Raw genomic sequence first — 12,250 nt, forward strand, 5'->3', positions numbered from 1 at the left:
CTTCCTCTGCTTTCCCAGGTCATAGCAGAGAGCTGGATTGGAAGAGGAGCAGCCGGGACTAGAACCTGCATCCATATGGGATGCTGGCACTGCAGGTAGAGGATTAACCTACTGAGGCGCCACAGCACTGGCTCCCAGCCAGGACTTGAACCTGTGCTAGCTCATTGTACCACAATGCCAGTCACAGATTGTTTGTTTTGCTGTTGAACTTCTTGACCTCCTTATATATTCTGGGTATCAATCCTTGATCAGATGCAAAGTTAGCAAATATTTTCTTTCATTCTGTCCTTTATCTCTTCATGTTCCCTCTGATGCCCAGAAGCTCCTTAGTTTGATATTATCCTATTTGTCTGAAATGTGCTTATTGCCTGTGTTTTCTGGATCTTATACAAAAAAATTATTGCCTATGCCAATTCTTGGAGTATTTCCCCTATGTTTTTCCCTAGTAGTTTCATAGTTTCAGGTCTTGCATTTAGATCTTTGACCCATTTTGAGTTAACGGTAGGGGTCTTGTTTCAGGCTTATGCATGTGGATATCCAGTTTTCCCAACAGCATTTATTGAAGAAATTGCCATTTCTCCACTACCTTTCTCAAAGATACGTCAGTTGTAGATGCATGCATTTATCTCTTGGTTTTCTATTCTGTTCCATTGGTCCATGTGTCCATTTTTATGCCAATATCATGTTGTTTTAATTATAACAGTCCTGTAGTATATCTTGAAATCTGATATTTGTGATGCCTCCAGCTTTGTTTTCATTGTTCAAAATTAGTTTGTCTATTTAGGGTCTTTTGTGTTTCCAATGAATTTTAGGATTGTTCTTCCTAATCCTATGAAGAATATTATTAGCATTTTGGTGGGGATTGCATTGAATTTGTAAATTACTTCGGTAGATGGACATTGGGTAATATTCTTCTAATTTATGAACAAAGGAGATCTTGCCTTTTTAGTGCCTTCCTCAATTAATTTCCTTAGTGTTTGTAATTTTCAATATAGAAGTCTTTCACATCCTTGGTTAAATTTATTCCAAGTTATTTAATTTTTTATAGCGGTCATGGACATGATTGCTCTTAAAAGAGCAAGATCACTAGTCTCATATAAAATGCTACCAATTTTTGTGTGTTAATTTTTGTATGCTGTAACTTTGCTGAATTCATTGATCAAATCTAATACTCCTTGGTAGAGATTCTTGGTACGCCTCTGTAGAGAATCACGTCATCTGCAAACAGGCATAATTTGACTTCCTCCTGTCCTGTTTGTATGCCTTTTATTTCTTTATCTTGCCTAGTGTTTCTGGCTAAAGCTTCCAGAACAAAACTGGATGAGAGTGGTGAGAGTATCTTTTTCTGGCTCCAGATCTAATTAGAAATGCTTCCAGCTTTTCTCCACTCGATATGTTGTTGCCTGTGGGATTGTCATGTAGAGACTTTATAGTATTGAGGCACATTCCCTGTATACCTAATTAGTTCTCTCTCTCTTTTTTTTTTTTTTACAATCATGAATGGATATTGTTTTTTGTCAAATGCTTTTTCTATTGAGATAATCGTAAGACTGTTATTCTTCATTCTGTTGATGGGGTGGATGACATTTAATGATTTTTCGAATGTTGAGGCCTGCCTGCGTCCCTGGGATAAATTCCACTTGGTCAGGGTAAATGATCTTTTTGATGTGTTGTTAGGTTCTATTTGCTAGCATTTTATTGAGAATTTTAGCATCTATGTTCATCAAGGAAGTTGGTCTATAGTTTTCTTTTGTTGTTTTAGGCTTGTCTGGCTTTGGAATTAAGATAATACTGGCCTCATAGAATGAATTTGAAAGGGTTCTTCCCTTTCAATTCTTTGGAATAGTTTGAAAAGAATTTATGTTAATTCTTGAAATGTTGGTAGAATTCAGCAGTGCAGTCATCTGGCCCTGGGCTTTTTTCTCTGTTAGGAGATTCTTTATTACTCCAATTAAAAGATACAGGCTAACTGAATGGATTTTTAAAAATACATACACTGCCCACAAGAAAATTACTTCATAGGGAAAGACACACACTGATTGAAAGTAAAAGGATGGGAGCCAGCACTGTGGCGCAGCAAGTTAAAGCCCCAGCCTACAGTGCCGGCATCCCATATGAGCACCAGTTCAAGTCCTGTATGCTCCACTTCCAATCCAGCTCCCTGCTAATGAACCTGGGAAAGCAGTAGAAGATGGCCCAAGTGCTTGGGTCTTTGCACATGTGTGGGAGACCTGGAAAAAGCTCCTGGCTTTGTGTCAGCTCAGCTCTGGGCATGCGGTTATAGCATTTGGGGAGTGAACCAGTGGATGGAGGACCTCTCTCTCTTGGGTTCTGCCTTTCTCTGTAACTCTGTCTTTCAAATAAGTAAAATAAATCTTTAAAATAAAAAGAAATAAAAGAGAGGAAAAAGTCATTCCATCCAAATGGAAATCAAATGCTAATAGAAGCAGATATTCTTTGATTAGACAAAATTACACTATAAGACCAAAAAGTGGTAAAAGAGACAAAGAAGGTCACTAAATAATAATCAAAGGATCAGTTCAACAAGAAGATAGGACCATTGTGAATATGCACCTAATGCCAGAGTACACAGTTTTATAAAACCAATGTTAGTCTAAAAGGAGACATAAACTCCAATTTCATTAACACTGGGGACTTCAACACCCCACTTTCATCGATGGACAGATTCAACCAGACAAAAAAATAAACCACAGAATTAATATATACTATTGCCCAAAGGCACCTAACAGACGTTTAAAGAACCTTCCATCCTGTAGCTGCAGAACACACAGGCTTTTTCATCAGTGCATGGAACATTTTCTTGGATGACCATGTACTAAACCATGAAAGCATGTTTCAGCAATATTAAAAAAATGAAATCATAACATCTACCTTTTGTGATCACAATGTGATGAAGTTGGAAATTAACAACAAAATAAACTCTAGAAATTATACAAATACCTGGAGACTGAACAACACGCTCCTGAGTAGACAGTGGATCACTGGAGGAATCAAAAGGGAAATTTAAAAATTCCTTGAAACTAATAGAAAACAGTACATTGAAGCTTATTAGATACGGCTTCAAAAACAACCAAGGGAAAAGTCCTTAGCAGTAGATGCCTACATTAACATGTGGAAAGGTATCAAATAAGTCACCTTTCAATGTATATCAAGGACCTAGAAAAACAATAACAAAGCAAGCCCAAAATGAATAGATGGAAAGAAATAATAAAAATTAAAGAAGAAATAAACACAATAGAAATTCAAAAAACAATACAAAAGAGTATTAAAATAAAGAGCCAGTTCTTTGAAAAGACAAAAACTGATAAACTGTTAGCCAGACTACAGAAGAGAGATGACTCAAATCAATAAAATCAGAGATGAAAAAGGAAATAGTACAAATAATTGTGCAGAAATACAAAAAAAATCATTAGAAATCATTACAAACAACTATTTGCCAACAAATTGGAAAACCTGGAAGAAGTAGTTAGGCTTCTGCAAACATTATAACTTACCAAAGTTCCATCATGTAGACTTGGAAAACCTGAATAGACTTATAACCGATGATGAGATTCAATCAGTAATAAAGACTCCAAAACTACAAATTCTATGTCAAGTCAGTAGGACTGCCAGGCGGTATTTATGTAGCACTGTTCCATCCCCACCTCCTTCCTGTGTTACTGCCTCAAAGTACAGGGCTCAACTCAATTGTTTCTCTTCCCTGATGTCTGAGAACTAATGTTTCATATATTTCATCTGCTTTCCTAGTTGCTTAATGCAGGACTTCAAGCTATTTTGTACAAGGATATTTGGAGCTTGATTTTTTTTTCTACAAAGTAAGAGCATTTTCTTCATTAACATTAATATATTATCAAAGTAGCATTGTCATCCTCATTAAAATAAGTTCTTTATAGCTAGTCCATTTTGAATTTCCCCACATGCTCCAGAAATGCTCTATACAGGCAGTTTGTCCAGGCTGGTGTTCCACGTCAGGCCGGAATTGTTGGGCGGTTTCTGTGTAACCCAGGGCAGCTGTGTTTTGACGATGCTGGTGGCCTCGGGCACACAGCTAGTGGTACCCTGGAATACCCCATCTTCTGTGCTCATCTGATGCCATCCTCCGCTTCCTCCTCCTAGAAGCTACATCTAAAAGCGTCTCTAAACTGAAGTTCAGTATTTTTAGTGGGGATACATCATAGATGGTGTTACGTTCACAGTGCATCACACAGGCCTCCTAACATCAGCCATGCAGATTCGTCCCCATGGTGTTGCCCCCTGATGCCTCCTCTAATATGGTTTTGGTTTTCCTGTGTGTCCAGAAAGCAATCGCTGTGGTAACTTTGGCATTACATGAATGTTCTTTTTCCTGTAAGCGTGATTTTTTGTTTCAGTGCTAATGCCTAACCTATACCTGAATCAATTGTTTTATTAGGGGTTGCAAAATGATTTTCTATTCTTGCATTTCTTCCACATTTCTCATGTGGTATTCCCCCTTAAAGGAGAACATTCTCTAGTTGTTAACATTGCAATATAATATAGTTCTTGATGGAAAGACAGAGTAAATGTATAATTCTTCTTTCCAATTTTCAAGTAAGAGTTTGATTTGATAGTCACTTTAAATGTGATACATGAGTTCTTTCTGATTTGCTCTGTTCATTGATTTTTCCTATGGTTTTCAGTAACATAATCCACTTAATGCCTTATTATTCCTTTTTGATGTTTTAATCACCAGCTTTGGCCAGAGGGAGCTCAGAGACCTGGGTTCTAGATTTTGAAGTATCACAAAGTATCTGTCTTTGATAGGCCCTTTACTGTTTATTAGGGCTGTGTATGTGTGTGTTTAATATTTTTTTATAAATTGAAAGGCAGAGTTACAGGGAGAGGTGAGAGAGAGAGAGACCTCTTCCTTTGGCTGGTTCACTCCCCAAATAACAGCAGTGGCCAGGCCTGGTCCAGGTAGAAGCCAAGAGCCAGGAGCTGCATCTGAGTCTCCCACGTGCTGTCAGGGGCCCAGGTACTTGGTCCATCTTCCATTGCTTTCCCAGGAGCATTACAGGGAGCTGGATCAGAAGTGGAGCCTCTGAGACTGGAACCGGTACTCATATGGAATGCCACGGGCCTGCTGGGCCACAACGCCGGCCCCCTTGGATTTGACCAGAGAATTGGGCTGCATAGCAAAGGTTGCTTTTGGCTGCATAGTTCTTCTACCTGGAACACTGCCCCACTTCTCTCCAGCTGCAGCAGGCCTCAGCTTTGTCACTGAGGCTGCCAACGATCTGATTTCCCCTGTGCAGGCCGCCTTTTCTCACCGGGTTCCTCTTCCAGCCACAGTATCTGATGACTGTTCGCTGCACAAGACCTGCTCATCCTTCCCAGTCCTGGCCTACACTTGTCCCGGACTGAAAGACCTGTCCTCTCATTCTGATCTCTCTCTCTTCCTCTCTCTCGCGCGCTCTCTCTCTCTCTCTCTCTCACACACACACACACACACACACCCCCTTTACCATAGCCAGGAAGAACCTGAAACTCCCTGAATGCCATGTTTATTCCACAAAAGCTCAGCTGGGTTTTCAGTTCCTCTCGCTCCCCTTTCCCCCCACTTCAACCCAAGTCCAGTTCCTTTCTCCCTCAGTGCCTCCATTATCCGTCAGACAGGTGCCCGCCACCGCGCCTAAGACCTTTCATTGTCCTCACTTGTGCGCTCATTTGTCTCTTCCTGCGGGTGTCTGAGACTGTTGGAGGGCAGGAATGTTGTCCTGTCTGGCTTTGTGTCTCCTCCCCTCAGCTTAGTGTTTGTCACCGAGAAGACACCTGTTTAATCAGTATTCTTCTATTTAGTAAGTTAGTGAAACTCACACATCGTTCCCCAGCCAACTTCTGATCCTCTACAGAACAGTTCCCATTTGGTGGCCAGTAGTTCTGTCACCAGAAATACTTCTACCTCTTCATAGTCTACAATTACACCCTAGGTAGGGAGTTGGGCACTTAGCCCTCCGAGCAGCACGCCTGCATCCTGCATCGGAGTGCCTGGGTTTGATTCTCAGCTCCAGCTCTGGATTCTGGCTTCCTGCTGATCCAGGCTCTGGGAACTGGCACTGATGGTTTAAGTCATCAGGTTCCTGCCTCCTGTACAGGAGACCTGGGTTGAGTTTCCATCCCAGCCCTGGCTGTCAGGGGCATTTAAGGAATGAACCAGAGGATGAGAGTGTTCCATCTCCATTTGCCTCTCTGTCTCTCTCTTTCTCTCTTGTTCTCTGTCCCTCTACCTCTTAAATAAACAATTAAAAATTTTAAAACATACCATAAATAAAAGCCATTATAACACAACATTTATATGCTTGCAGGTGATATTCTCAAATGTTTTTGAAGGGCTATTTTCTGTATAAATGGTTAGACATAAATCGCTTAATGGAATTTCATCATGTACCCATGTTCAAAACCAATCCAGGGCCCTTCCATGTCAATATCCCTGGCCCCCTTCTAGCCTAACTATTCATATCCTGATTTTTGTCTCCAAAGATGAGCCTTGCCTGATCTTCAGCGCCATACAAGTAGAATGAGACTGGTTGGCAGCACCACTGCTGTGTGGCCATCCATGGAGTTCTTCTGCGCTCCACCTGTTTGTTCTTTTTTCATTGCTCTGTAGTATCTCCTGGTTTAAATATGTACAGTTTTTTATGGTTGCTTTTTTGCCCTATAGGGGCAGCCTTTTTTTCTTTATTTCTTCCCAGAAACCTTTTATTTAAGGTAAATAAATAAATAGGTACAATTTTATTTATGCAGTCTGTGTTGATGGACATTTGAGTTATTTTCAATGTTTGTTTTGGACACTTGGTTTTATTTGAGAAGCCAACTCCAGAGCGCTTCTCCAGTGACCTGCTTTTCTTTTTCTTTTTAAAGATTTGTTTATTTATCTGAATAACAGAGTTACAGAGAGGCAGAGGCAGATAGAGAGAGGTCTTTCTTCCGCTGGTTCATTCCCCAGATGGCTGCAATGGCCGGAGCTGCACCAATTCAAAGCCAGGAGCTAGAAACTTCCTCCAGGTCTCCCATGCAGGTGCAGGGGCCCAAGGACTTGGGCCATCTTCTACTGCTTTCCCCAGGCCACAGCAGAGAGCTGGCTTGGATGTGGAACAGCCAGGACTCGAACCAGCGCCCGTATGGGATGCCCGCACTGCAGGCAATGGCTGCATCCATGACGCCACAGTGCCGGCCCTCAGTGACCTGCATTTCATTCTTTTCTTCCTTCCTCACATAGTGATGGATTGATCCTTACCCAGGATGCCCTCCACTTTACTCACTCGGTTAAGACATATTTATAAAGTGCCTGGTATGTGCTGGGTCCTGTATAATTGTTCCCTCTGTTCAGGGATCTTACCGACCCACGGAAAAGCTGAGCAAGGATTTGCAAATGTGCTGAATGTGAGAACACAGAAATAAAAGCTGGTTTAGGTGTTCATGACCGAAGACCTCACCTGGTTTGGGGCTTTGGGGGAGTCCTCCTGCAGGAAGGACATTCTAGCTATGACCTGCAAGAGCAGGACAAGTGCCCCAGAAAAAGAGGACAGGGAGAGAGCACTGCAGGCAGGAGCCACGCCCTAAAACAGAGGGGAAGCACTGCGAGTGGCTGAATGTGGCCAAATCTTAGAATGCCACGGGGGAGAGGGCAGAGATGGGGCTGGAGGGACGGACAGGAGCAGTGTCCCAGAAGGCCTTGCGCAGGGCCTGAAGAATGCACAGGTGTCCCGTGGATGAGAGATGCGATCTTTGAAATGTTGATGTGATCATTAACCTTACAAGTGGCGGCGCGTATAAATCTGAACTGCAAAGAGCTTTTACATAATATTTTCACTCATGCAGCAGCTACCAAATCGTGACATAAACATTCCCAGCATCTAGAAGGCTCCCTGCTCTCTCATCAGGGCCCGCCCTCTCCATGGGTAGCAGCTGATCTGACTGCTCGTTACTACTCTTTCCTGGTTTTGAACTACAGTCGCCGCAAAACCATACAGTTGTATTCTGTATGGGACTTCCTTCAGTGTGAAAACTGTAGGTTTCACTCATACTGCAGGTAGCAGAATCCATCCCTCTTTGTGCCGAAGCCTATTCCACTGTATCAGTATTGCACAGTTTATCTGCCCACTCCTCCCAATGGACATGAGAGTGGCCATTTTTTTTTTTACTATCATAAATAGAAATCTAATTAATGCTCATGTTTACGTCTTTTGATGGCTATGAGCACTCATTTCTGTGGGAGATATACTTTTTTATTTCATTTTCATTTTTTTTAAGATGTAAGTTTTTAAAAGGTGATTTGGAACAGAGGATAGGTGGCAGGTGCGTCAAGCCCAACTTCTGGACACAACTTTTTGTTGGCTGGGTTAGCAAAGGAGCAGACCCATTCAGAGTGTTTTAAATATCATAAAATCAAAGCGTAGATGAAAAATTTAGAAAACAGATTTCCTTTTGGCTTCTGTAAATATCATTGTAATTATCATTGTTTACAGCCAACCACAAGTTAGAGTGGATAGTAAGTGGAAGAACAGTATGCTTTGGCAAGTTTTATTAACTTGTGGTTGAATGGACCCCATAAATAGAACCGTCATTGTCTCATCAAGTAGTCTTGTGTCGCTCCCCGTCTTCGTGGAGGAACGACACAGGACCCTGCGCTGTTCTTTTGTCTGCTCGGCCCTTCCCAGGTTTGCTGCTGGTTCTTCCCGGGTTGGCTACCGACCCTTCCACCTCCGTGGAAGGGCGGTTCCCCCTGCCACTTTCCCCACTTCCGCGGGGGAGCGGCACACCGCCGGCCAGCTCTCTCGGGGGCTGCACAGGTGTTCCTTCAGATAGATGTTCCTGGTGCATGTTGTCTCTCTCCTCCTTTATAGTCCTCTTCCGCCAATCCCAACTCTGCTACCCACACGCCGAGTACGCTGCTCTCCTCCAATCAGGAGCAGGTCCTGCTGTTTATTGGTTGAACTGGAGGCAGCTGTGTAGAAGCTGTTTCCTCCTCTCCCAGCGCCATATTGTGGGAGAGCAGATGCATAAAATAAGTCTTAATTCGAGTAACAGTCTAGTCCGAGTTGCTCCCCACAGTCTTGAAGCCCTACTTTTCCAGAGACATGTGTGTGTGTGTGTGTGTGTGTGTGTGTGTGTGTGTGTAGTGGTGGTGGTGGTAGTGGTAGTGGTGGTGGTGGTGTGGTATGTTGTATCTAAAGTAATGCATGGATTTCTCTGGCTGTGCTTTTTTTTTTTTAAATAAACTTGTTTATTTTAAAGGCAGAGTGACAGAGATGGATGGAAAGACACACAGAGAGAGAATCTTTCAGCCAGGGCTGGGCCAGGCCAACACCAGGCGTGTGGAACTTGGCACCTGCTTCTTTCTTTAGAAAGGGGCTATTTGCCTGTGATGAGTTCAGCTGTTCCTGTTTCGTAACAGTGTTTTCTTTATTACATCTGCTGTCCGGGATTTTGTTTTCCCTTTTGTCATTTTTCATGTCATGTTCAGACTTTATTACCTGCTAATAAGTTGCAATCAGAGTGAATTTAATTGTTTATGAACAAATATCAATCATTTGTGATGTGGTAGAAAGTATAGTGAATTGGGGCCGGCCTTGTGGCACAGCAAGTAAAGCTGCCACCTGCAGTGCCAGCATCCCCTACAAGCGCCAGTTGGTGTCTCGGCTGCCACTTCCCCACTTCCAATCCAGCCCCTGCTATGGCCTGGGAAAGCAGCAGAATATGGCCCACGTGCTTGGGCCCCTGCACCCACATAGGACACCCAGATGAGTTCACAGTTCCTGGGTCCTGGCTTCAGCTTGACGCAGCCCCAGGTGTTGCAGACATTTGGAGAGTGAACCAGTGGATGGAAGATTCTCATTCTCTCTCCCTCTCTCTCTCTCTCTCTGTAACTCTGCCTTCCAAATAAATTTAAAAAATTGAAAATAAAAAATTATAATGACTAATAAATCAGGTTTTACTTACTCTGAATTTTTATATTCAACATTGGCAAATCCCTAAAATTAATAAGTCAGTATGTAATTTTAGATGCTAGAGAGATCAAATAAATGAAAACTAGATTGACCTTGTTAAAATTTGACATTTTTTAACATTTACCTATCAGAGTCACTGATTTGGAAGTTGTTATAAATTCTTGAAAAAGAGGAACTTTTCTTCTTACAAAAATAACCATCATTTGGCAAACTACAGTGTCATTTTCCTTGAAGAGAATGTAGTGATTGATTATCCAGAGTGCCACCATGACAAGGTAAACCAACCAAATAGCTGGAAAATTGTATGTAATCATGTAGCATCACAAAGACTCTGTTGAGCACAGCCATTAGCATTAAACCGTGGCATTCTAATCATTCCTTGCTGCTGCTTCCTCTTCATCCCCAAAATCTTGACCTGCAGGGGATACGCAGAGGGGTTTGCAGTCACCTTTTCCTGTCCCCTCCAAATACCGTCAGCACCATTCTGCTCACCCAAAACCTCGGCCGCAAACACAGACCGAACCTGATGCACCCAAAGAGATAGCAAAACACAAAGATGTCTCTGTCTAACATCTCTTTACATTCTGGACATATATGACATTCAGAGAGAGGTTTGTTTTTACACATTTTACATATTAATGCTATTAGTCTTTTTTTTTTTTTTTTTTTTTTTTTTTTGATAAATAGTGTTGTCCTGAAGATCCTGGGAAATTATAAACCAGCAGAGGAAGGGAAGGGTAAGAGATGTCCACAAAGAGAAGAGAAGATGCTGATCTTGTTGACAAAGCCGGTCCCTTTGTGACCAGCTGTTCAGGAAGGCCAAACATACCTGCTGTGAGTGAGAACAGTCACCCAGTATGCAGCGGAAAGGTGCCAACACACAACCCAAATCAGGCAGTCATGGGGGCAATAAAGGAGCCATCAGATTACCTTTCATCAATACAGGACTAAATTGAATCACAAGAAAGGAAGGGGCCCCCAGAACTTACCCCAGAGATGACTATCAACAGCATAATTGGGAGTAGAACCAGAGCTTTTCTCCCGACCACCAGAATAATCTCCCCTCGCTCGTCTTCCCTGCAAGGGCTTTTCTTTTAAATGGGCTTTGTTAGAATGGCTGGACTCCGCTCTCCCTGTTAATTGCTGTCCACATTTTGTAGGATATCCCGTGTTCTGAATCCGGATGAGGATTTTAGATGCTCAGTGTGGGGACATGGAGCCGAGCAGAATCAATTCCTGTCACTCACACACGAATACAGAGGAATGGGATTATGGATCAGGGTGAAACTGCAGCGCTTTAATCTTAAAATCAATACAGAAAAGGAAGTTGAACTTGTGGGGATTCTATAGAGACTGTAATTTGGTTTCCTGTGAGGTTTGCCTTACAGAATACAACTGCTCCTTCCTTTTTACCGTCTAATTATTTTCCTGGGGATAGGGCGGGAGGGGGTGGGGAGGGAATGGGGAGAGAAGACAAGAGACCTCTAACACCAAATCATCTTGAATAAATGTGCAAATATAATACACAGCTCCAGCTAATCCTCCATTGTGTTGAGAAAAGCTGTCTACTTTTACCTATTCTTTTAATTTTTAGGAAAAAAAGATTAGTCAAAACTCTGTACCCTATAGTGTGTATTCAAGCATAATAAAAAGGCTTTAATTTCCTCAAGGGTCACTGTCAGACTGGAAAAATCATTTTTAACATTGACTTTTATGGCTGAAGTCTACCACAGCCTAGGTAACTTTACAGACACACCTATTCTTCCATCACTGGCCAAAGGATTCCAAGTTGCTAGGCTTGTGATGAAGGTGTACCCCGTTGTATTTCTCCTTTTGAAGGAGGCATGCACTCGAAGGCTCAGACAACTCCATGTTTTCAAAGACTTGGAAAGTATTTCATGTGCCTCTTGTCAGAGATAGTGCTGATTTGCTGCTTTAAGATGAGTATATTACCTTCCCCTTTGGGTATTCCTTTAACTTGTTCTTTAAATACGTATGCAAGGCTGTTTGGGAACCTGCTTTCATAGGGGTAGCAATAACTTGAAATACTGTGATGGTGGGAGCAAGTGATACAGCCATCGGCAGGAGGATCAGGTCTCACTCTGAGGCAGAACCCTCTGCTTGGTTTACATCAGCTTTCTAAGCCGTTGGCTCATCTGTAAGCTGGGGATGATCCTCTGATAGGTGGGGGTGTTGAAATTGAATGAGGCAAAGCATGCAAAGTGCCTACAAATGGCCTTGCATATATAAGAACTCCATGA

The 12,250-nt window shown here is 42.3% G+C and overlaps 1 protein-coding gene across 2 annotated transcripts in view; it reads left to right on the top strand.

Moving 5' to 3' along the window:
- EXOC4 (exocyst complex component 4) overlaps positions 1–12,250 on the top strand; it is an 871,518-nt gene that overhangs the window by 666,337 nt on the left and 192,931 nt on the right. The window lies entirely within an intron of this gene.

Source organism: Oryctolagus cuniculus, chromosome 3, assembly GCF_964237555.1.
Source record: "Oryctolagus cuniculus chromosome 3, mOryCun1.1, whole genome shotgun sequence".
NCBI classification, from domain to species: domain Eukaryota; kingdom Metazoa; phylum Chordata; class Mammalia; order Lagomorpha; family Leporidae; genus Oryctolagus; species Oryctolagus cuniculus.